This window comes from Mirounga leonina, unplaced genomic scaffold (genome assembly GCF_011800145.1).
Source record: "Mirounga leonina isolate KUSES-001 unplaced genomic scaffold, KU_Mleo_1.0 Mir_92, whole genome shotgun sequence".
Taxonomy (NCBI): domain Eukaryota; kingdom Metazoa; phylum Chordata; class Mammalia; order Carnivora; family Phocidae; genus Mirounga; species Mirounga leonina.
The window spans coordinates 24,110,871-24,136,149 of NW_023270852.1; the positions used below are offsets into that span (position 1 = coordinate 24,110,871).

The window sequence follows — 25,279 nt, forward strand, 5'->3', positions numbered from 1 at the left end:
AGGGTAAAACAGTGACCACAAGTGACAAAAATCTTTGCCCTCAAAAAGCTACATTCTAGTGGGAGGAGATAAACAATAACAAGATAAATAAAATATGGGATATGATGGACAGGAGAACTGAGGAGGGGAAAAAAAGCCACGGAGGGTGACTGGGAGTGTGAGACGTGGCGCTCAATGAAGAGGTGGAGAAGGTCTCAGGGGCAGGGTGCCACTCAAGGCAAGATTCAACCTGTTTCCTAGCTGTCTGCCCCTGACTCCTAAAAATGACTTCTGACTTAGGTCTGTTGTGGATTTGTGCATCTCTTGCTTCTTCCCTTAAATCTGATTGTCTCTGCTCTTCGTTAGTGCCACAGCCTTGGTTCCAAGCCCTGTCACCTCTTGCCAGGGCCCAATGGTTTCCTTCTTGGTTCCCTGTTACTACCTTCTCTGGACTCCATTTTCCCCTCTTTTCTGCCAGAAAGTGTCATCTTCCTTATAATTGACTCTACACTTACTTTCTGAAAATTCCCAATTACTTCCCTTGCTGATCTCTGGCCATCCCCCCCACACACACACCAGCTGTCACCACGCTTAACCCTTTATTTCCTGAACATGCCCATTCCTTGTTTAACTCTGTGCCTGCACAAAAACACTACTCCCTCTGCCCAGGCCGTCGTTGCCCCCCCTCTCCACCTGGTAGACTGACACCTGCCCTTCCAGGCTCTGCTCACAGAGTGCCTCTTCTGGGACACCTTCCTCCTTACCTCTCAACAGCACCAGCTTCTTAATCCTCAGCACTCTCTGTATCTTGCATGTACCTCTCTGCTGTATTCATCACACTGCATTGTGATTTTACATTTTCTTGGTTCTGGCCATGCTTCCAGAGAAAATTCCCTATCCCTTCATACTTGGAATTCAGTAAATTCTCAGTGAAACTCATGAGGGCTGAGAGAATTGAGGGGAGAGGGTTGGGAGGGAAAGGAGAGACTGTCAGTCATAGAAGATGGGCAGCTGAAAGATAGGAGAAACCACTGCTTCCTAAAAGCTGTGGATTAGAAGCAACCTATGGTATCTCAAATTCGAAAATGTGAGTCCTCGGCATTAACCTTCTTTCTATTAGTCTAGCTCTGACCTTTTGTCCCAGTTCCTATAACTCCGCTTTTGCAACTCAGCCCCCACCTGGTGGCCCAGTTTTGAGAATTTGCCTTCTGTCTTGCTCCTCTTTGCCCAAATCTCTCTCTTGGAGACGTGCCTAATATGTCAGGCTCTCCAAAGCTGGAACTCTGTCTTGCTCTTGTTTATCCCCCTCCCCTTTCTCCTTTTTTAATCTCTGCCCTGCCCATGAACCCAGGCAGGTGGCCAGGACCCTGCTAATCCCTGACAGACTTCCATGATTCTGACTCCTGAGCACTACACGCGTTTCTTCCTTGCCTTTCGCTGCCTGCCTGCTGTGGCCAGCAGCCCCCACCCCCCCTCCCCCATACCATCTGACTCTTTCAATGACCACCTGCTCTCCAAAGCCATATCTCTCAGAACCTGTGCTTTGCCTATTCAACTGGCCTGCCTCCTAAAACCTCTGGACCTCGGTCTGTTGTTTTTTTTTTTTTTTTTTTCCCTTCTACTTCTAGATCCTGCCCACCACCCCTGACCCCCAGGTTTGCCTTGCTTTTTCCTGTCTGCTCTGATAAGACTAGGCATGCTTTAATGGAGAAAGACAGTCTTCAGGATATCATTAGGTTTGCCCAGCCCACTTGATCATAGTGACAGTATTTGGATACTGGGAGCTTCAGCTGAGGCTCTAGGCTAACACTCTCATTTTACAAATGAGGCCGCTGAAGCCCAAAGGTGAAGTGATTTTCCCAAGCCTGCACAGAGAGCCTGCCGAAGAACCACAGCTAGAGCCTCGGTTTCCTGTGTCCTAGTCAAGAAGCCTCGTTTTCATTATACTCTGTCATCCTCGTAAACCTGCTTTTTACAAGTCAGAGTTCTATAAAACAAGAACCACAGAATCGCTTGCAGGCACCTTGACACAAGAGAGCACTAACCTGCTGCCAGCACCTTTTCAAGCAAAACAGATCCTATTAGGTTAATCGAATCCCCTTCAAGGCATAGAAGAAAGTAAAGAACCAGGAGGAGACCACGGCTTTAATTACCTCAAATAGAGTAGTATTTTTGAATTTCTCTTCCAGGGCCAGTAAGCTCAGAAAAGATGATCTAGGGATCCAGAGCAATTAACCACTTGAGAAAAGAAAAGAAATCAGAAAGTGGTTAATAACGAATCATCCAATGAGGCATAAATGGCACTCCACAGGAGACATTCCCGAGACCAGTGCCTTCAGAAACAACTCAGTCTGTGGCCTAGAAGAAGACATGGTACATATGCTGAATATACCTTTCTAGCAAAGTGACAACTGGCACATATTTAAGGTAACTGACGAGCGCTCACTGGGGATTCAGGGATGCATTAAGCAAGATCTTTATGCTGATGGGTTTAAAATCATTTGGGGGAGATGGCTATGCGCACAAATAATTATCATTCAAAGCACAAAGTGTGGTATGAACAAGAATGCAGTGAAATTGCTGCAAAAGAAGGGACTCTTCCCACCCAAGTGGACTAACAAGAGTGTCACAGAAGCAAAGGCCCTGAGAGGTCAGAGGTAGCCCTGAACAAATGAGCCCCCCTGGAACCCTGAGAGTTACCCTGAAGGCAGGCTCTGTCCCACCTTCTGTTAATCCAAGCAGTTATCAGATCTGCCACTTAAATAGCAATTTAAGCTGGATAAGCAAACCAGCTTTATCCCTGTGCTGCTACTTTAGTTCGGGGCCTTGTCATTTCTCAGTAGATGTCTCAAGTAGGGCCCTGGCTGATCTTAAGTCTCCAGTCTCACCTCCCTTCAATTCATCCTCCACACTGCTGACAGAATGATCTTGCTGCTGATCTGATCACGTCACTCTGGAGTTTAAAATCCTCCGATGACTCACCATTTGTAAGGCCTTCCCGTTTTCTGCTCAAGTCTCAACTCCTATTCTTTGCTTGCACATTATATTCCAGCGATGCAGAAATCCCCGAACTTCCTCTAAAAAAAGCCTTTCTCTTTTATACCTCTCTGATCCTTCCCTGGGTGCTCCTCTATCATGCTCTGCAAACCAGAGCACCAAGCAGACTACATAATTAACAAGAAGAGCCATCCCACAATCAGAAGGACTTCTGTCCGCTGCAGGAAATAGAAGGGCCCTCTAGCTTTGTGCAGTGGCAGTATCGTAGCCAATGAGGTTTATCCGAGGCGCGATTATTGCTAATAGAAGGGCCCTCTATGCCAGTAGCTCTCTCTCCTCCACAGAATTTTCCCAGCAACATCAGTCCACCCCAATCACTATCAAGTGTAGGACTCAACTCTTCTTTGTGGATCCTTGTTCAAAAACTTTTTATCAAGTAAGAGTGGAATTGTTGGCAGGGAAACCATGGGGGTCAGTTACAGAGAAGTGAATGAAACGATGAAAAAGGAAAATAACATTCCGTAAGTACATATGATGTGTTTCATGCATCACAAATCCCATTTTCTATGTGTACCACATTTAATCTTTACAACAAATTAGCACTCTTTCTTCCATTTTAAAGATAAGGAAAAGAAGGCTTATACAAACTGAGTACTTCTCCAATGTCAGTTGGTGAGGAAGGAGTAAGGATCACTTTGTAAGGATCCTAATCCAAGTCTCTCCTCTTTCCACCCCCTTATCAGTGCCTGCATTGTAACCATGTCTCTGAATCATTCAAGATAAACATGTTGAATTTAGTTTTAATGGAATCCTATTTTTTTCCTGATTCTCTGAAAATGGATCATTTGCATACTATAGATGTACTATATTTCCTTACCCTCGCCGGATAGTCTAGATGCAAAGATAGTGAGCAGAGCACACAAGCAGTTTCTAGTTTCTCTTTTCTTGACATGAGAATTAGAATTGTGATTTTATACAACTGACAGTGACTTGAGAGGCTTTTTAATGTAATGCCATCTTTTTATGAAAAGAAAACTGGGACCAGAAAAAAACTACAGTATGAGTGGCAGAGGCTAGACCAGAACCTCCCAGGCAAGAAGAGCTCATCATTTCCTGAGCCCTGAGGGCTGAGCATTCTCTCACGATGCTTCTGTGAATCCTCACCACAAACCTGTGGAGTCGGTATTGTCTTCTCTATTTCACAGATGGAAGAAGCAAGACTCAGAGAGGTTGAGTCACTCAACCTGAGTCACACAGTTAGTTAGGGGGTAAGAGATTGGGGATTCAAATCCAGGGCTCACCCTGTGGAGCTTCTGGCTTCAAACCCCACTCCCCATGAATGTTTCATGTTCCATTTTCAAATGTCCACAGGCCAAAAGGACCAAAAGGAGGGGGTTTTACCAGAGGCTAGAGCCTTGTGACTGAAAAGTCACCAGTCAATTTAGATGGATCCTCTGGCAGCAAACTCCAAACAAGATAGAAAACACTGATCAACACCCCCACTATGTGAACAGTCATTTCTTTTAAACACTTCAACTTATTTTTTTTCTCTTTTAAGAGACTATGTATAGCATACTAAATTATGCAGAATATTGTTATCTGCTATTTTACTTACAGAATGTTATTTTCTTGTGTCATTTTGCTTAAAATACTGTGTACGGATTTCTCTGAGGTGCCTGATTGGCTCAGCCAGTTAAGTGTCCAACTCTTGATTTTGGCTCAGGTCATGATCTCAGGGTCATGAGATTGAGCCCTGCATGGGGCTCTGTGCTGGGTGTGGGGTCTGCTTAAGATGCCCTCTCTCCTCCTCCCTCTGCCCCTAACCCCTTGTCAAAAAAAAAAGGGGGGGGGGGGAGGAAGTGTACTGATTTCTAAAAATAAAATCAAATAAAAATATATACCCTTGCTCCATACATCTATGAAAAGTAGAGCTATACAGTGAAAGAGCAGGAAACACAGCTCTTTAATGATCAAGGGTAGAAGTGCACTATGTAGAAAAATAAAACATTGGTAGATCTCTGAACATGGAAAAAAGATCCTGTTAAAGACCACCAGCTTCTATTTCTATCATTTAGAAGACTCCAAGGGCAGAAACAAAAACATGAAATGCTGATTCTAAAAATCCTTGACAAAATACCAGTCTAGAAATTAATATTTATCACATTTTCAGTGTTCCTGACACAACAGCTCCTTATATGCTAATGTTTATGAATACAAATTTGCTGGCTCTGTGGACATATATTATCTTTTCAGAAAATAACAAGGTAGGCAGATGCCATCTTACTTATGATTCCTAGAGCTAGAAATCTACCAAGAATGGACAACAACCTCTATGGCAAATAAACTCGAAAATGATGGGTCACATAAATCTTACTCATACACTGATTCAATTAATTACAATGAGAAAATAGACAATGACTCTCTTACCATTTAAGACAATTTAGAAAACATCTGTAATGTGCTTTTTGTCTTATTCACTCTTAGATTAGTGTGGAAGAAATAAATAGAAGGTGGATAGATGGTGGAGCTAGGGGTCAATAGTTTATTTAACAAAACGAAGCATGTTTTCATTTGGCGAGGGGTACAGAGAGCAAAAGGTCATGGCCAATGACTCTGAACTAAGTATCCACAGTATCATATCACACATAGTACCATATTTCAAGTATCATTATTATGCCATGATTGTTTCTTAAAATTTCCCTTACTTAAGTTTAGAAATCCCAGTAAATGAAAATAAACAAATTATAGACTGGCTTTTTTTTTTTTTTAAAGATTTTATTTATTTATTTGAGAGAGAGAGAGATACAGCGAGAGAGGGAACACAAGCAGGGGGAGTGGGAGAGGGAGAAGCAGGCTCCCCGCAGAGCAGGGAGCCCGATGCGGGACTCGATCCCAGGACCCCGGGATCATGACCTGATCTGAAGGCAGTCGCTTAACCAACTGAGCCACCCAGGCGCCCTAGACTGGCTTTATTTCTTAATACACAGATTTGGGGGCATTTTTGGAGTTTTTGTTCTGGTTGAATGAGTTATTCTTTTGTTCAATAGGCCCTGGTTGTGCCAGATACTATGTACTTGAATTTATAAACTAATAAGGCAAATAAGTGGAAGTTGCACAGCATTGACATCAAGTTTAAATGTAAGTGCCATAATGGAGGAAGGTATGAATTTCTGCTTCCAACTCTGCAATCTCTAGCACCCTATAGTTGGGCTCAGCTAAAATCTGTCCTATAATAGGTGGTAATAATATTGATAATAGTGATGGTGATAGTGATGATGGTGATGATGATGTCGCTATAAATTTAGACATTACTATATATAAGATACCATATGATGAATTAAATGTCCATTTAACTCTCAGAATAACCCACAGAAGTAATTATTATTAATTTTCATTTTTTTAAAGATTTTATTTATTTATTTGAGAGAAAGAGAGTGAGCAAGAGAGAGAGAGCACATGAGCAGAGGCAGAGGGAGAGGGAGAAGCAGACTCCCCTGCTGAGCAGGGAGCCAGATGGGGGGCTCAATCCCAGGACCCCGGGATCATGACCTGAACCAAAGGCAGATGTTTAACCGACTGAGCCACCCAGGCATCCTTAATTTTCATTTTAGATGAAGCAATCTAGGCTCTTAAAGTTAAGAGACTGGCCCATGGTTGCACAGCTACAAAATGACACAGTAAGAGGAACAATATAGGTCCCAGCTCAAAAGAGGCATAAAGCAAACAGTATCATATTTTTAATTATTTTTTTGAGCATAGTTGACACACAATGTTACATTCGCTGCAGGTGTACAACATAGTGATTGGACAAGTTTATACATTATGCTATGTTCAACACAATTGTAGCTACCATCTGTCATAGTACAATGTTATTATAATATCATTGACTATATTCCTTATGCTGTGCCTTTTGTTCCCATGACTTACTCATTCCGTAACTGGAAGCCTCTATCTCCCACTCCCCTTCACCCAGTTTGCCCATCCCCTCAAGGTCCCCCCTCTGGCAACTATCAATCTGTTCTTTGTATTTATTTTAAACTGTCTTGGGTCCTATGTGCAGGGGCTGAGTTTCAGCTACCCTTCCAGAATGACTTATCAGTTTGCTTTGTTGCTAGCTGAAGCACTTGCCCAAAGATAAGCCCCATGGTTTTGAGCTTCAGTTTTCCCTCATTCTCCTCCACTCCAGCTCCTAGGACAGGGCTTTTATGTTGGCTTACTCTACTGGCCTCTGTTCTAAGGACTGGAGTCCTATCCGGAAGCACAGTCCCACAATGGGATGGTCTATAGGAGACCACTCCCCCAAGATAACAATTTATTGGCATTCATGCTCCTCTAAAAAAAAAAAAAAACAAACAAACAAGACACTGTGGTAATAATCCATTCAATTCAATTATTTAAAACTGGGTCAGCATTATATGTGGGCTAAACTTCTGGCTCCTTGGATTTTATCTGAACAGTGTAGGTGAGTGGCCTCTGATCACTCTGCTTAAAGCATGCATCCAAATGCACTGTAGAGTCAAGAATGACCTATCCAATGACACTTGGAGAGAATGAACCAGGAATAAAAACAATCCTAAAATTCTAAGACTATTTATAATCTCCCCAACTGAGGATGCTGCTGCAGAGTAGCTTCTTGCTACTTCCAGGTTTTAATGCCTTGATTAATTATGAAGTGATGTTTAATTATGTATTTTATTATGCATAACAAATATAAATTGCATACCTGATTGTTCATAATTTTATTAAAAATATGTATCATTTATCCTTGAAAGTGAAAGGCCTTTTTCAGGATGGATAAAGCTGTTTGGGGGATAGAGTATGCATGGAATTAATGGTCCCCGCATTAATCATTTATTTTATGAGAATGTGAAGGTCATCCTCCACTTTAAGATGCCTCTGAATTCCTTTTGCAAAGTCTGGTAGCTGAATTTCAATATGCAAAGCAGAGGATTATACAATGTGCACTACTATCCCCCTAAAGGCATAGGGCTTTTATTTAATGAAGATGTTATTCTAAGAGGTTTTACTGTAGCATTGTCACATACTCTAAGAACTTGTCTTGGAGAGGCAGTTATTATTAGTAAGGACACAAGACTTATCTCATTGAGTAGGACTATGGATGTCATTGCATGTGCCTGTTAATTTTCTAAGTCAGAAGCTGATAAGGATCATGATGTAAAATCTATAGATACCATTTTTTGAGCTCCTCTGGGAGCCAGGCATTGTGTTAAAAACATGATATTATTACTATTATGATATTTTATGTACCGTGGTGAACACTAATCAGGTACAAGTCTCTCTGCAAAAGTTTTGCATTCATCTTATATAATCTTTATATTCAATTTCTTCATTTTATAGATGAACACAATAAGCCCTGGAGAAGTGTTGCTGAAAATCATGCAGTTGGGGGCGGGGGGGGGGGGGGGGGCGGCGGTGAATACAACTGCCAAACTCCTAAGGCCAAGTTCTTTCATTGTCCATGCATGCATGCTGTCATGGTTCTAAAAATTAGAATCCGTGCTCTCAAGGTGGGGATTTGGAGCAGGTGTCCTAGGGCCATTTCTGCTTCTGGACTTCTAGGTTTGATTCCCTCTGATGGTCAAGACAGTGGTCAGTGGGCCAATCACTAAGCCCAGTTAGAAATGGGCTTCATTTGGCTTCACTACTTGTGTGACCTTTTAAAGGTTATTTCCCTGCTCCAAAACTCAGTTTCTCATCTGTAGAGCAGTGATCATAGTACCTACTTCATATATGTATTGAGAGGATCAAATGAGTTAATAACATGTTGGATGCTTTGCTCAGTGTGCAGCCCATCAAGAGTTATCAATAAATGTTAGCTGTTGAGCTGCTGTTTCCTCCTCCTTCTCTACTAAATCTAATTACTATTCTGGAGGCCTGAAAATTAATTACTGGGCCCCTTCCATTTCTGTCCCTTTTCTTTTCAAATCTCGAATTCTAAACATGTAGAAACTGAAATTTCAAAAGGTTCATACTACCCCCTTCTCCACTTTTTAATTTTTTACCCCAGCCCGTTGACACCAATCCAATATCCCTCCTTTCTTGAGCCCATTTCAGTCCTCTTTGTTCTATTTTAGTCTCTCCAGGATGCATGTCGAAAATCAACCTAACCATCATCACTCCTGGCTGGCTTAGCAAGAGAGAGAGCGAGACAGAAAGAGACTAGCATTGAATGCTGTTAAGAAAAATGTTCCCCAACCAAGAAGAAATTGAATCTCACATTCTCTATCCAACCAAATCAGCGTTTCAGTAGATGTGTGCTGTGGAATGTCTATGCGTATGCAGGAAAACCATTTTTTTTCTCCACTTACAGAAGAGAATGGAACTGTCTCCTTCAAATATAGGCATTTAGAACAGCAGTAACCCAACCTCAAAGAGCATGAATTAGAGTAAAAATTTGCTAATCCAGAGTAACTGGGAGCAAGGTGGCCTGAATTGCTGACAAGTCTGAGTCAAAAAAAAATACTCTTTTAAACAGGATGGCAGTGATGCCTCACGATTAAGAGCATGTGGTTTGGGGGCGCCTGGGTGGCTCAGTTGGTTAAGCGACTGCCTTCGGCTCAGGTCATGATCCTGGAGTCCCGGGATCGAGTCCCGCATCGGGCTCCCTGCTCGGTGGGGAGTCTGCTTCTCCCTCTGACCCTCCTCCCTCTCATGCTCTCTGTCTCTCATTCTCTCTGTCTCAAATAAATAAATAAAATCTTTAAAAAAAAAAAAAGAGCATGTGGTTTGTGGTAAGACATCCTGTGTTTAAGATCCTGGTCTGTCATTTATCAGCTATACAATCTTGGCAAAATCACTTAACCTTCTGAAGCCTGGGTTTCCACATACATAAAATGGGTATAGGAATAGTTCTAGCTCATGCATTTTTGCTGAAAATTAAATGAAATAATATAAAACATTATCTTAACACAGGTCCTGGCACATGGTTTGTGTTCAATAAAAGGTTACTGTTACTATTACTAACACTACTTACATCATCATCAATATAATCTTCATCATGATAATATTGCACAGAAACTGAAACAACTGAGAGAAACTAATAAAATGATGTCCAATAGTGATCCTTGTGTTTCCCTGGGAAGTAGTTAAGAATATTTACCTGGAAATTATTGAAACATAAATCTAGATTCAACCAACACTGATTGAGTAGCCACTGTATGTCACAACTGGCCTCTTTGCAAATATGACAGCATTTAATCCTCATAAAGCTTATATAACAGGTTAGAAAATAGTCAAAGAAAAGTAAGTCTTCCAAGATCAGACAGCAAGTAGGAGCAGAACAAGAAGGAATTCAGTGACACTGTCCTGCCCACAGTAAGGGCTCACTGGTTAGTGCCTGAAAAAATGGATGGGTGAAGGATATGGTGTGGTTTAGTGGAAACAATGAATTTAAACTTTCTGATTTTGACTGCTTCGCTTGGATTTCTTAATTCAGACTTACTGACTGTACGGTCTTGAGAGAGTTGTTTTATTTGAAACTCAGCTTTCCTTTCTATTAAATAGGAATAATGACATCTGCCCCCACAAAATTAATGGGAGCATAGAATGAGCCAAAACACAGACAGTAGCCAGCATCATGTCTGGTACATACAAGCTAGAGTCTTGTCTTTTCTGTTGTACTAAAGTTCCTCTCTTCCCTGAACTAGCACAGCCTTCTACTCACCGAAGATAGCCCATCGTCACCCTTCTCTTCCCCCTTCCCAGGACAATCATGTATTTGCCTTCCAAGTCAGTTTGAAAATCCAGACTCTATATTACTTTTTCTGTATCTAAAGCCATTTACTAGAGTGCCACACACACACCCCAGCCCTACCCATGCCCATCTTCTCTACCTACATTGTCTTTTTTAGGACGTCTTTAGGATACAGTCTCATAGCTTCCCCTCACCACTTCATTTCTCACTCTCACTCATGGGTCCCTCTGCCTTTTTCAAAAGAGTTCCAGGGTCCATAAGGTCATGACATGCTTTTTTCTCACCTATATTATTTTCCAGGCTTTCAAAGAGCATTAGAATCCCACCTTCTTCAGGAAGGCTTCCTAGATGAAACTCATCAAGTTGAATTTCTCTTTTACCCTATATCACCTGGGAATGGACTTTCTACTTTCCTAGCCCTCACCCCCACTTACACACCTAGGGTACTACTCAACCCTGATGTATACCCATGGTTTACAATGAAATATAAATTCCATGTTGTCCATTAATGTGCTAAGTTAAGGGACAAACTCCAAGCCTAACTTTCTTGAAACTGCATCATAAGGCAAGGTAAATGACAAAAGCTCTTCGAATGTGTGGATGGGTTCATACTCCAACAGTAGTTTATAAAAGAGTTTTCATTACAGTACTACGGTGTGGTAGTGCAATCCCTTATTTACATGGTGGGCTCTTATTCATCTTTTTTAAAAGATATATTCACTTAGAGTCCATCATCTCTCAGTGTTCTAGAGGGGAGGGGGGTGGGAGGATGGGTTAGCCTGGTGGTGGGTATTGAGGAGGGCCCATTCTGCATGGAGCACTGGGTGCTATGCACAAACAATGAAGCATGGAACACTTCATCTAAAACTAATGATGTAATGTATGGGGATTAACATAAGAATAAAAATAATAATAATAAATAAATAGATAAATAAATAAATAAAATCTTAAAAAAAAAAAGATATATTCACTTATTTGAGAGAGAGAGAGGGAGAGAGAAAACGAGAATTCCAAGCTCCCTGCTCAGTCTCCCCAAATGGGGCTCGAACCCAGGACCCTGAGATCATGATCTGGGCTGAAACCAAGAGTTGGACACTTAACTATGCCACCCAGGCACCCCTCTCATTCATCTTTCTGTTACCCGTGTTTTCCATAAGACCCAGCATGTAGTAAGGCTCAAAAGAACCTGAACAAAATGTGTATTATTTTCTAGTCTAATTCTATGAACACATAGGGGCTTAAAATTCTTTTGGCTTAAGAAACAGAGGAAAGGAGGAGAAAATGACAGCAGTACTGGTCCAGAACAATCACTGGGCACGATGTTAAGGGCTTTATATATACAGTTAGTTTAGTCCTTATAACAATAGCATGAAGGCGGTATCATTATTTTTAGAGATGGGGGAACTGAAGCACAGAGACATCAAATAACTGCCTCAAATTTAAACAATAAACAAAAGCCTGAGTGTGAAACCTTGATGGAGGCTGCGCTTTTAACCATTATTATACTGTATTGTCTCACCCAAGGGCTTTTTGAATTGTGTGCCACTTCATGTTCTACCTTCTATCATGGGATTAGATTACAGCTCCTTATCATAAAACACAAGCCTTTCTCCAATCTGGCCCAATCCTTCGTTTCTAGATGCAACTCTTGGCACCCCCTCCTTACACCTTACTTACCAGCCAGAATAAATACACCCAGTTCCCCCAAAGTCATCTTGTCCCTTTGCTTTCTGTTTTCTCAACTTGGAAGGCCATCCTACCCCCGTTCTGTCTATTAAAATCCTCTTGTCCTTTATGATCACTTCATTTTTAATATTCTTCATGAAGTATTCTCTATTCCCAGGCTGGAATTATTTGTTCCTCCTTTTGTGTATCCAAAACTCTTGGATTTTACTTGAAGACACAAATTACTTTGTGATTAGTGACTTGCCTGCCTCTTATATTAAAATGTAAACTCCTTGAGGACAGGAGTTGCTTCTTATTGGTCCTACTAAACAGACAGTGCCTTACACATTATTTGGTAAACATGTACTCAAAGTTCTATGAATGGATGATAAAGAAAAAGGAGAGAGAGCGAAAGAAAAGAATGAGACAAGAGACAGAGGCAGAGGCAGAGAAAGAGGGGAAGGATGAGGGGAGAGGGAGAGAAGGAGAGTGAGAGATCACCTAATTTGGTGGCTCTTATAAGGTCCCTGGTGCTTAATTAACTCAAACTTGCCCTTCCTTTGAAATTAAAATGCATTCAAAATTCTATATATGCTTTCCAAACACTCATTGCATTTAATAATATCTGCTCAATATCTATCCCTATACCTGGGAGAAATTTACACTGACTAATGTAATAATATTTTATCTTAGTAAACATTTATGAGCTGCAATATTAGGCACTCACACCAAGTGCTTACAGAAGTACGATATATTTATTCTGGACATCATTTAGAGCATCCTGAACATACTGTCTCATATACGAGACAAACTCTCAAAAGCCCTTCCATTAGAAGCACAATAATGGAGAAATGCAAATATTTTTATGTTTTCTTCTCCACTGTGAACACACACATGCACACAGAAAGGAGGAAGAAAAAAAATCCTTCAAACTACACAGTTTTCTCTTCAAAACACCCTCACCTCACCCTGGCGTAGGTTTGTGAAGGGATGGCTCTGTGCCCCCCTTTAGCGAGAGCAATGTCTCAAGGGTGAGGTAATCCCATTATACTTATTGCAATTACAGGCCTGTGTCCTGAGCCTCCTGCCGACACAAGGCTACCTCATCTCATTCCTAATTAAGAGCACGAAATTCTTCCCAAACCACCTTCATTATTACACACAGTATGCTTGGCCAGGCAATGTCCTCATAGTCTGCAAGAATCAACTGCCTCTTTTAAATCCGAGGTAACCACCCCAGAGTTAATTATGTCAATTAAAACCTTTTTCCTACACTCAGCAGATGAAGCCCATTTCACCAGAACAATGGGATTGCATGACAAAGGAACCTTGGTTATAATGAAAGGTAATTAGAGAGATCATGTTCAGCTCAAAAACAAACACAAGCACCGAATAAACAAAAACGAGGGAAAAATCTTGTCCAACCAAAAGAAAAGATCATATAAACCTTCTTAGTCAAGTATGTGCTTACTTTTAAAAAGAAGGAAACAGTGGAAGAGCTCAAGAGCAGTCAGATTTGCTCCCCTTGGACCACTGCTGAAGCCAGGGAACACTCACAGACGGGAATGCTAGGCTGTTCGGCAGCACCTTACATCAGAGACCAATCTCCCCAGAGTCAACAGCCCTGTGACTCGGGGGAAGTCTCTTTCTTCTCTGCAATCTGAATTGATTTCTTCATTTAACAACTAGAACAAAGGAATTTGAGTTAGGAAATTCTCAGGGTGGTTTCTGGTATTAACATTTGTTGGAGGCCACAGGTCACTTTGACCCACTCTGACCCTGGTAGGCAATAGCTGGGGCCCATTAATTCACCTCATACCCTCCAGCAATATCGAGTGCCTCAGGCATAGATGTATGATCCCAGCAAAATCTCAGCAGGGAACAATGTTATCACAAGGGTGCTGCTAATCAGTGAGGCCTTCACAATGGGATTTCATTCACCACCTCTATCTCACTGCCTCCGTCTGGCCCCCATGAGCCCCTTATCATCTTTTATGGCAGTGATTCTAGAAATAGGGTCCAGGAGCAGAAGCTCCTGGCAACTTGTTAATGCAAATTCTTGTTCCTTATTTCAGCTCTACCAAATCCAGAGCTCTGAGAGTAGAGCTCAGCAATCTGTGTTTTTATAAGCCCTCCAGGTTATCTTGATGCACACCCAGTTTGAGAGCACTATAAAGGTCTCCCAAAGTGTCTTTTCACCTCTACTCTTGCTCATCTCTTCATATATTCTCTGTACTGCCACCAGATCAGTTTTCCCAAACTCTGAATCTAATGTCAAACTTATCGCCTCTCCCTCTGTCTCTGTCTCTTCCTCCTTTTCTCCCTCCCTCCTTCAAACTTTCAGTGACACTGGTGCTTTCTCTCTCATCAAATAAAATTCAAACGTCTTAGATGGCAAACCAAGCCTTTCACCATCTGGCCCCATTCGACCTTTCCAAAGTCACTTCTTCCCACTCCCCCGTGTGCACTCTATGCTCAGGCCATGATGAACCTCCTGCTGTTACATGAAAAGGCCATGCTCTTTGAGGAATCTGTGCTTTGCTCAAGCTGTTTTCTTTGTTCAGAATGACCTCCCTCACCCTGTCTGCTTGGCAGACACCTTCTCGTCCTGTTAGACTCTTCCCAAGCACCATCGCCTGTCTGAGGCCCCCCGTGGCCCCACCTCTTCCTCTCCACTTCTCCCTTTATACCTCCAAATAGAAATGAATCTATAGTACTTCTATTATTGCACAACTTGGATGAATAAATTTGAATTGTCATGCGATATGGTACCTAACATAGCTCTCTCCCTCACTAGCCTGAATTCTTCAGAGAAGTTGGAGAGGTTACTTGGGTAGACTATGTCTATTATTATTATATCTTTAACTGAGACTATACTAGGGATTCCAATTGTTATTTCTTTGAGTGAATAAATGAATTGACTTTTGCATACCTCCTGTCTACAGCACTGTTATGCTAGCAATTCATCACTTTTATCCCTATTTCACCAATGGAAAAACTAAGCCCCCAAGAAGTTAAATAACTTTGTCAGCTAGTAAAAGGCAAAGCTGATTCAAGTGCAAACATCTAAATCTGTGCAAAGCTGATTCAAGTGCAAGACTCTAAGTCTGATGCTTTCTCAAACAAACCACATTGTTTTTCCGAATAAACTAAAGACTGAGTGACTATACGTAGATATACCTTCCTTGACCTGCTTTTCACATTTCCCTTCTATGTAGTTTCCATTATATGAAATAAAATAAAGACCTAGGTTATGAATGGGCTAACTTTCTGAAGCTAAATATTAGATATATAAAGCCAAATATTTCTGGGCCTCAATTTCTTCATCTACAAAAGGGCTTTGTTACATATTACTCATATAATCAGCAATTATTATTATTATTATATTATATTTTAATGTAATAGCTTCCAGCAAAAATAATCTATGATTGTGAACTGAATTCTTTGTATTCTATTATGCTGTTTCTACAGATCTAGCTCAGTTCCAGGCACTTGTGATGAGGGTTTGCTATTGCCATTGTGTCAATTCTCATTAAAAATGTTTTGACTGAATAGGGGTATGAAGTTGATGACAAGGTCTCTCTCTTCAGTGAATCTTGAATCTTTGTTTAGATTTGCCAATAACATTTCATAAGGGAGACGGTTGGAAACTGACTTTTTATCTTTATAACTAGTTACATACATTCTATTTTCCCAATATTTCCTTGGTCAGTGCAGCTAAACCATTGCAACAGCTATTATCACTGTCAAAGTTGTTTTCCTTTAGACCCTAAAATTAATAAATGCTAAGGAAGATTTTCATTAGCTGAAACCCAAATTGTCATTATTAATTTACTAGTTACATTACAATACCTTGTAAAACATTTATGCTGCAGTAAATGGAGTACCTACTTTCCAATGATCACATGCCATTGCTAATTTACTACATAACTAAATATTTAATTACTAATCTTAGTAAAGCTAAAGGTATGTAGCCAAAATTAAATTGCATTACTCGAGCAAAATGCTTAACATCGTTAGGAACATTATAAAATCTTCTCAAAGAAATAATGGAAGTTCAGGCATTTGTAACTATTTCTGAAACATTCTTAGAATAGTTTTAACAGGTAGATGGAACTATCGTAATTTAATCAGCAGATTTTTTTAGGAAGGTCAGATAGATGGTCTGAACGTTTTCATACTAAGACCATATTCAGATAGGTATAGGGTTTCTGTTTGGGATAATAAAAAATTCTGGAAATGGATAGTAGTGGTAATAGTTGTGTTAACACTGTAAATGTACTTAATGCCACTCTTTGTAAACAAAAGTGATTAAAATGGCAGATTTTACATTATTTTTATTTTATCACAATTAGACTATATTCAGGTTTTATTAATGTCTCCCTCATCCACTACACAATATATCCTTGAGTACTGAATAGGCTGCGTTCACCATCACACCCCAGCTCCCTAGCATATTATAAAGTACCTGCCAAATGGATACATGTATGGATTATTGAGATTTTTTTCTGACAATTACTCAAAGTTAATGGCTATTTTCCTTAAAGGAAAGGAAATAGTTCTATTTAAGAAAGACAAGCTATTTGCTCAAGTAGTGATTAAACTGTATAAATTATAAATAGATATGATATGGAAAATGTTCTCACATCCATTGAACAGTCCCTAAGAGCACAGAACACATGGAAGTATCTGTATCACTGAGCAACAAATAGTGATGATGAATACTGATTCCTTTCCAAAGGCAGAGCTGGTACTTTGGGAAGACAGAAGTTCATTATACTAATTAGAGGCCTTGCCCTACCTCCTCAAAGGATGTTCTCTTGGGTAGATACCAAGGCAGACACTCTTGGGTAGATGCTTTTCAAATTAATGACTCAACAACCACATGGCAGTAATCCCAGCATCTTTGGTGAGAGCAGTGGCTTAAGTCAGGGTGGTAGCTCACAGACACCTTCTCAAAGCACCTTCAATAAAGCTCAGGGATGTTGTATGGAGGCAGAGATTTGCATGCCCATTCATGCCAACACTGTAGAGCACATGATTAAGAAGCAGTTCAAAGCAGTTCTATTATAAGTCAAAATCATCATCAGAGTATGAGATGGAAGAACTGGCCGCTCACTTGAGAGGTTCCATACAACCAGACTCACCCCCAAATCTCTTTCCTTTAAATGACATGTTTAGAATCTTTGACATTCGTTAAAAGCGCTTAGATAATACCTGTTATATCACAAATATCTCCTCATTCAGTCCTCATAACAACTCTACAAGAGATGTACTGTTATTGTCATTTTCTAAATGAGGAAACTGAAGCACCCAGAAAGTTTCAGTAATTTGTTCCAAGTCCCACAGTTAGTTAGTAGCGGTGCTGGGATCTGAACCCAGAAACATCAGATTCAGAAATAGCATTCTGAAATACTCCACTCTTTTGTCTTGATATATCTTAATAGAAGTATTAAAAATAAGAAAGTTTACTTTAATTTAAGGCATTTTTTTTTCTTACAAGAACACTATGCATATCCACGTGTGCAACCTAAGAGCATAGTTGGACCAGATATGTTTTATTCTAAACTTGGAGATGGGGGTTCTGGGTATGAGAGATTTGCCAGGTGGTTTGCAATCAGGCATGATCCCATAGCTCTAGAATGATAAGATTCAACAAAAAAGCAGAGGGTCTGGCAAGGCAAAAGAAACAAAAGTGTTATTTATACTGCTAAAGCACATTTAAGAGTTTATATTCTTTTCTTCCTAATCTATTCCTGAACTTCCTCAGCATAGAGACTGTGGCTTGATCATTCTGCACCCTAAATCCCAGCACAGTAGTAGTAGTAGCAATAGTGTGCAAATAAGTCCTTGTTCCATAGCAAGGGGCAAATAAGTATTTGTTCAATTCCTAATTGACTTAAGAGGCCACAGCTAACTCATTTATCTTCTTGAATTTTATCTTCCTATGGCCAGCTGGGGGTCAACCTGGAAACGTGGAAAAATATGATTTTTGAAACTGTTCAAGACAACCAGACAGGCAAATTATAAGAAACGAGGAGATGAAAGCATAAATTAATTGGAAATGTATTTAAATTTGTTTTTAAAAAGGCATAGTGGAATTTGTAACTGCAAACAAGCACCATTTCATGATGTTACATTTCATCCTGTTCTTCTTAAAATACTGGAGAAACAACTGATACTAAAAGAAATTCTTATTTGTGTATCACATAAGACATTTCCATAAAGTTCTTGTAAATTCTGGAGATACGCAAGGGGAGAAAAACTTTAATAAAATAATGGATCATATTTGAATTAAACATGATATTCAAAATGTTACACTTGAGGAGTTAACCAAATGTTATATGCTGAGAGAGCAAGTGGCAAAACGTCCTATAACATCCCATGCCCTCCATAAATAAGATCTGAGAACATTAAAAATCGTGGTAACAAAGACACAGATGTAGTGAAAAGAAGGGCCATATGCACCCCAATGTTCATAGCAGCAATGTCCACAATAGCCAAACTGTGGAAAGCTCCGAGATGCCCTTCAACAGATGAATGGATAAAGAAGATGTGGTCCATATATACAATGGAATATTACTCAGCCATCAGAAAGGATGAATACCCAACTTTTACATCAACATGGATGACTGGAGGAGATTATGCTAAGTGAAATAAGTCAAGCAGAGAAAGTCAATTATCATATGGTTTCACTTATTTGTGGAACATAAGGAATAACATGGAGGACATTAAGAGAAGGAAGGGAAAAATGGGTGGGGGGAATTGGAGGGAGAGATGAACCATGAGAGACTATGGACCTGAGAAACAAACAGGGTTTTAGAGGGGAGGGGGGAGGAGGATTGGTTAGCCCGGTGATGGGTATTAAGGAGGGCACGTACTGCTTGGAGCACTGGGTGTTATACGAAAACAATGGATCGTGGACCACTACATCAAAAACTAATTATTGTATGGTGACTAACATAACATAATAAAATTAAAAAAAAAACATAAAAAAATGGTGGTAACAATGAAAAGGATTAGTTACAGAATGAAAATGGAAAATAGAAACAGATTAGTGAAGATATTTGCCTCTAAAAATCTCAAAACTGTGCATCCTAGAGCAGAGGTAATAAAGATGGTTATTTCTAAGAAATAGATCCAAAGTGGCTCCATTCATTTCACAGCAGGAACATTCAAAGTAGCAATTAATGCAACCACTGGGATGGAATTGTTTTCCAAATGCCATCCTGTTGGATAACTTTTTTTTTAATGGAAGCAGGGCTCAGAAATCACAGTGAATTTGGATCAATTATTTACTGAAAATATCATCATAGGTTATTAATACCACCATCAAATAATATGAATACAAACCGATAATACTTTTGGTGAAATGGAAGGAAGCTATCAGCTGCTGTTGATTTCAGACTTATAAAGGTAGTGCTTCAAGTTCCTTGAGATCTGATCACAGGAAATAAATGTAGGGACATCCATCTCAATGGTGTGTGGAGCCACTAAGGCTCTGGCCAGAGGAAGGGATGGCCTGGTATTTGGAAGATCTGAGTTCAAATCCCAAAAGCCTGCCTGCCAACCACACTGGGCAAGAAACTTCCCCATCCTCACATTTTCTGGGGGCTCAGTTTGCTCACTTGAAAGACATGGGCAATAATGCAGTACTGTAGTTAAGAATGTGGGTTCAGATCTAGGTGGCATGGGTTTCAATCTTGCCTCTAATACTAATGCTAATTGTGCATCTCTGGGCACATGAATTGACTTTTCTGTGCCTCCTTTATAAAAATGAGGATATAATAGTACTTAGCACATAGGATTATTGTGAGGATTAGCTGAGGTAGAACACGTTATATCTTAGACTAGTGACTGGCCATAGCAATGACTCACAATAAGTGTTCATTAATGTTTCTATTAACATTTATAAAAGGAAGGTTCCTTCTGATTCTGAAATTCAATATATGGAGCTTGCCCTCTCCCTTTTTTCCCAAGACCTGAAATAAAGCTACAAAGGTGATGTGATGCATTCGCCAGCTGGGAGATGAGCATCTTGAGTCATTCAGCACATACCACTTCACTTCAAATAAGAAGTAATATGCCTTGACTGACATTCACCTAACACAGAGAATCACTCTCTGGAAAACTGCATGGTGTGTTTTGAGACAGGGGAGGTGTGGAAAAGGTGGGAGACAGGGTGGGGTAGGGGGGAGACACTTTGTAAGAATGGTCTAGGATTTATTTATTAAAAAGGAAATAAAAATGGAGAATTCTCCCAGTCAGTGTACTGACAATTTTCCCTTGTTAAGATGTTCTCCTCAGTGATTTTTTTCCTCTAACCAGCAGCAGGGGTATAAATACACATCTCCTCACTGTATAAAACTAGGATGGGAGGGCAAGTCCATTCTGAAGCCCAAGGGAGTAGTAGAGTAAGAGGTATCACTAATGAAGGAGTTACCAAAAGCTGCTTTGCATCCCTTCTGGAACTATGCAGAGGATGAAAATGAAGGGACTGAAGAAAGGAGACAGGGAAGGAGAGAGGGAGGAAGGAAATATTAAGTGTTTTACAATGGACCAGATGCTTTACATGCAGTTTTTAATTGAATCAGAAAACATGCAAGGATGGTTACCGCTATTTTAAATATATGAGAACATAAATAATTAAGGAGATGCAGGTATTTACTCAAGGTCACCCAACTCACAAGATGTTGAGTCACATTTGAACTCAAGGCTGCAGGCTTCCACTGACACACTGTTGTTCTTGGGTGTGTCAACAAGAGCACTCACAAAATGTATAAAGGAAAGAGGTCAATAAAGGTGACAAAGGATTTATCCAAGGAGCTTAAGAAACAATGGCATGAATATAAGTCCTAGGCCAGAATGACGTTCAGAGAAGAAGAAAGAAAATGTTTTTTTCTTATTCTCTTATACCTTCCCAACCAACAGCCCCTTCCAACATAATTTTTCCTCTCACTCAGCACATTAGTTTCCACTCTTCCTGTGCTAGGGAGTCGCCAAAATTTCTCATGTTAAATAGTATCTGAGTTCAATAACGCTATGAAAGTGAACATCAATGTCACTGACTTCTGCCTCAGACATGTTCATTTCATCATACCTTGCTGCAAACGATAGTGAAAAATTGGATGCCCTTCTCATATTACAAACTTTCTCCCATAGTCAATGTTGAGGAACTGTGGAGTGGATGGTATAGAAAGCAAATCACTTCTGCTTATAAATTGGACTGGCCTAGAGTAACAAGTAGGTGTGAAAGGGAAGAACTGAGAGGTAGAAAGGGAAAGAGGAGAGGAGAGGGAGGAGGGAGAGAGAGAGAAAGTGACCTAGAGAGAGAGGAAGAGAGAAATCTTTTCTTACAAGTCCACCAATCCTATCAGATTAGGACCTCCCTATTACCATCTCATTTAACCTTAATTATTTCCTAAAATCCCTACCTCCACATCTCAATATACAATCACACTGGGGGCTAGGGCTTCAATATATGAATTTGGGATGGGGAGACACCATTCAGTCCATAGCAAGTGGGGTGGGGATTCTCTATATAACTAGACTTTTCAGATTGAGAAGGTATAAGAAACAAACATTTCACACTCAAATATAAGCCTGCAATCTTCTGGCAGGGAGGACAAAGCAGCTGGAAAATTTTACAGTTTGACATATCATTGTTGGTAGTTGAAGAGAACTCTGGTATTCTGCTGGTTACTGTTTGTTTCACTTTAGTGTTAGCGGCATGGAGAGTGGGAAGGAAAGAGAACCAGAGCCTCCTACCCAGAGCTATACAATGCCTCATATTCCCTCTTTCTTCAAAGAAAAAAGGCAATAAAGAAGTGTCTCTTGTCCTGTTCCCACTTTGACACTAGGTAGATTTTCCACTATATTCTTCTTACTGATACTTAAAGACATTCCAGGTCTGTCATGCATATTCATTTGACATACATTTTCTTAAGTTTTCTTCATGCTAGGCATTGTTCTAGGTGCCAGGAGCACAAAGACAAATAAGATCAAATCCTTCCCTTTAAGGATTCAGCAGACTTACAGCAAATCAAAATTAGAAGCAAGAAAGAGCCAAGATGCCCTTCAACAGATGAATGGGTAAAGAAGATGTGGTCCATATATACAATGGAATATTACTCAGCCATCAGAAAGGACGAATACCCAACTTTCACATAAACATGAACGGGACTGGAGGAGATTATGCTAAGTGAAATAAGTCAAGCAGAGAAAGTCAATTATCATATGGTTTCACTTATTTGTGGAACATAAGGAATAGCATGGAGGACATTAGGAGAAGGAAGGGAAAAATGAAGGGGGAGAAATCAGAGGGAGAGATGAACCATGAGAGACTATGGACTCTGAGAAACAAACAGGGTTTTAGAGGGGAGGGCAGTGGGGGGATTGGCTAGCCCGGTGATGGGTATTAAGGAGGGCACGTACTGCATGGAGCACTGGGTGTTATACGAAAACAATGGATCGTGGATCACCACATCAAAAACTAATGTATTGTATGGTGACTAACATAACAAAATTAAAAAAAAAAAGAAAATCCCTTGTAAATAAAAAAAAAAAAAAAAAGCAGGGAATGTTAAAATTGAAAGGAATCTGACTGCAGATGAAGAACCCAGAGAGATTAAGAGACTTAGCCAATGGAGGACAGGTGGTTGGGACAGAGTAGATGACACACGGCTTACTGACCCCTAATCCAGTCTTTATCCCCATACAGCTCAGAGTCCTTCAGCCAATTCAATCATTCAACCAGGGTTTGTTAGGGGTCTACGATGTGCTAGGTGTCCTGGTGGAATGGGACAGAATCTACAAAGGCTTAATAGTTTAATTAACAATTTAATTATTTATTTGGATAAATAAGACCACCTCAGATGAAATTAGTGAATACTATAAAGCATTATTTGAAGTGAGATGGTTTCTCTATTAACCCCCAGAATATAGTACATATGTAAATAAGATGTGTACTTTATCTGATTACCAATTTTATCTCTACAAGAATCATCATGGTTGAGCTAATCTTACCACATGGGGGTTACCCCTTCCATCTTCACCATTCGATATAATACCATGGAATGATACCAGGTTGAGGCATACCATTCTAAAGTATAGTGAAGACAAAACAAAATGAAAAAAAAAAGCCATTTTGCAACTAAAGTTCTATAAAATGTACTGAAAGTAAACTATCTGGATATCTGGTTCCTGGAGGACTCCCAGTGGGAAATCTGGGCTTATTTTCAGCCACATAGTTATTCAACAGAGATGAGGCACAGGTAGATGAGAAGACGGCTGCTGTGTTAGTCTGTCCCTTCTCCACATCAATGGCTCACCCAACCCAAGAAAAGTTTAAAGAGCACATGAATAGTTATGGTGACAGGCTCTGGATTCAGCCAGCTCTGGCCCTGAATGCTGGTTTCACTTTTTGTGATTTTGAACAAATTCTGCAACATCTTACACCTCAGTTTCTTCATTGATTAAGATGGGAGCTAAAATAAGACTACCATAGAAGGTTGTAGAAACGATTAAATGAGATGATACATGTAAAGTACATGTCACTGTGCAAGGCATTACCATTATTAATAACAATTTTACAGTGGTTTTGTGACCTGCTATCTTCCTCTCCAGCCTACCTCCCCCTCCTTCATTTCAGCCATATCTCTTATCCTGTCCTTTCCCTCTGTCTCCCTCCCTGTCCTGCTAACAGCTGCATTGTGTGTTCTTCCGGGGTGGGTAGCAGTGCTGGGACTTCAGAACAGGTGCTACTGTCCATTTTATTGCTTGATTCACCTGCCAGGTGACAAGGGAGAACTGCAGGGCTGCATTCAGCGTGGACAAACACCTGTCCTTTCTGTCTCCACAGCCCACAGACGTGGGCGCTGAGTCATGCCACTGCTCATGACCGATGAGCTCTCAAAGATTCGGAAGGCTCTAAGAAAGGGACCTGAGAGGACAACCTGTCCATCTCTCCCTGGATCAGGCTACTCTTCAATCTGCCATGAGGCAAAAATAGATGTAGGAAGATTCTATCATTCACTAAGGACTGGAGAGTCTTCAACATCAGGATGTTGCTTCTTATGCTTAAGCTATATATATATATATATATATATTTTAATATTTTTTTTATTTATTCATTTGAGACACAGAGATACAGAGAGAGAGAGAGAGCATGAGCAGGGGGAGAGGGAGAAGCAGGCTCCCCACTGAGCCAGGAGCCCGATGTGGGGCTCCATCCCAGGACCCTGGGATCATGACCTGAGCCGAAGGCAGACGCTTAACCATCTGAGCCACCCAGGCGCCCCTGCTTAAGCTATATTTCTGAATTTGCATTTAAATTTACGTTTACATTTATCTGTTACAGGGAAAAATAAACTTGATATCTAGCTCACTGTAAATATACGTCATATATACAGTATAGCATACAGCAACAGCATATATTGTATAATATATAGTACTCGGTATGTACTATATGCACACATACGTACACACACATATATACAGAGCATTGTTACTGGCTCAGAGCTTAAGCTCTAGAGTCAGACATGGTGTCTAATCCCAGCCACCTACTGGTGATGTGTTTTTGCTCTAAAAACATAATTATGGTAACTATCTCACTAGATCCTCATATTAGCACAGTTCTCAGCTCATCGAAAGAATTCAATAAAAGTTAACTATAACTGTTGTTTAGACATGTAAATATGTAGTGAGAGGCCAGGAGGCTCTGTAAGCTTTCTCTTCTGCAATCTAAATGTTCCCAGTTTGATTGCTTTTCATTTATTTCTTCCATAACCTTCATTTCCATTTTCCCTCTCTTCATTTACCTTCCTAAATCCAGAATAGGACAAATGATGCCAGTTGAGTCTCATCAGCACAGAATAAAATGTGTGATATATTTTAGGATTATCTATTAAATTTCCCTATGCCAAG

General features: G+C 40.3%; 1 pseudogene; it reads left to right on the forward strand.

The window, feature by feature from the left end:
* Positions 1-3,218: 3,218 nt before the first annotated feature.
* On the forward strand, positions 3,219-3,413 carry LOC118004341 (annotated as a pseudogene).
* Positions 3,414-25,279: the final 21,866 nt, after the last annotated feature.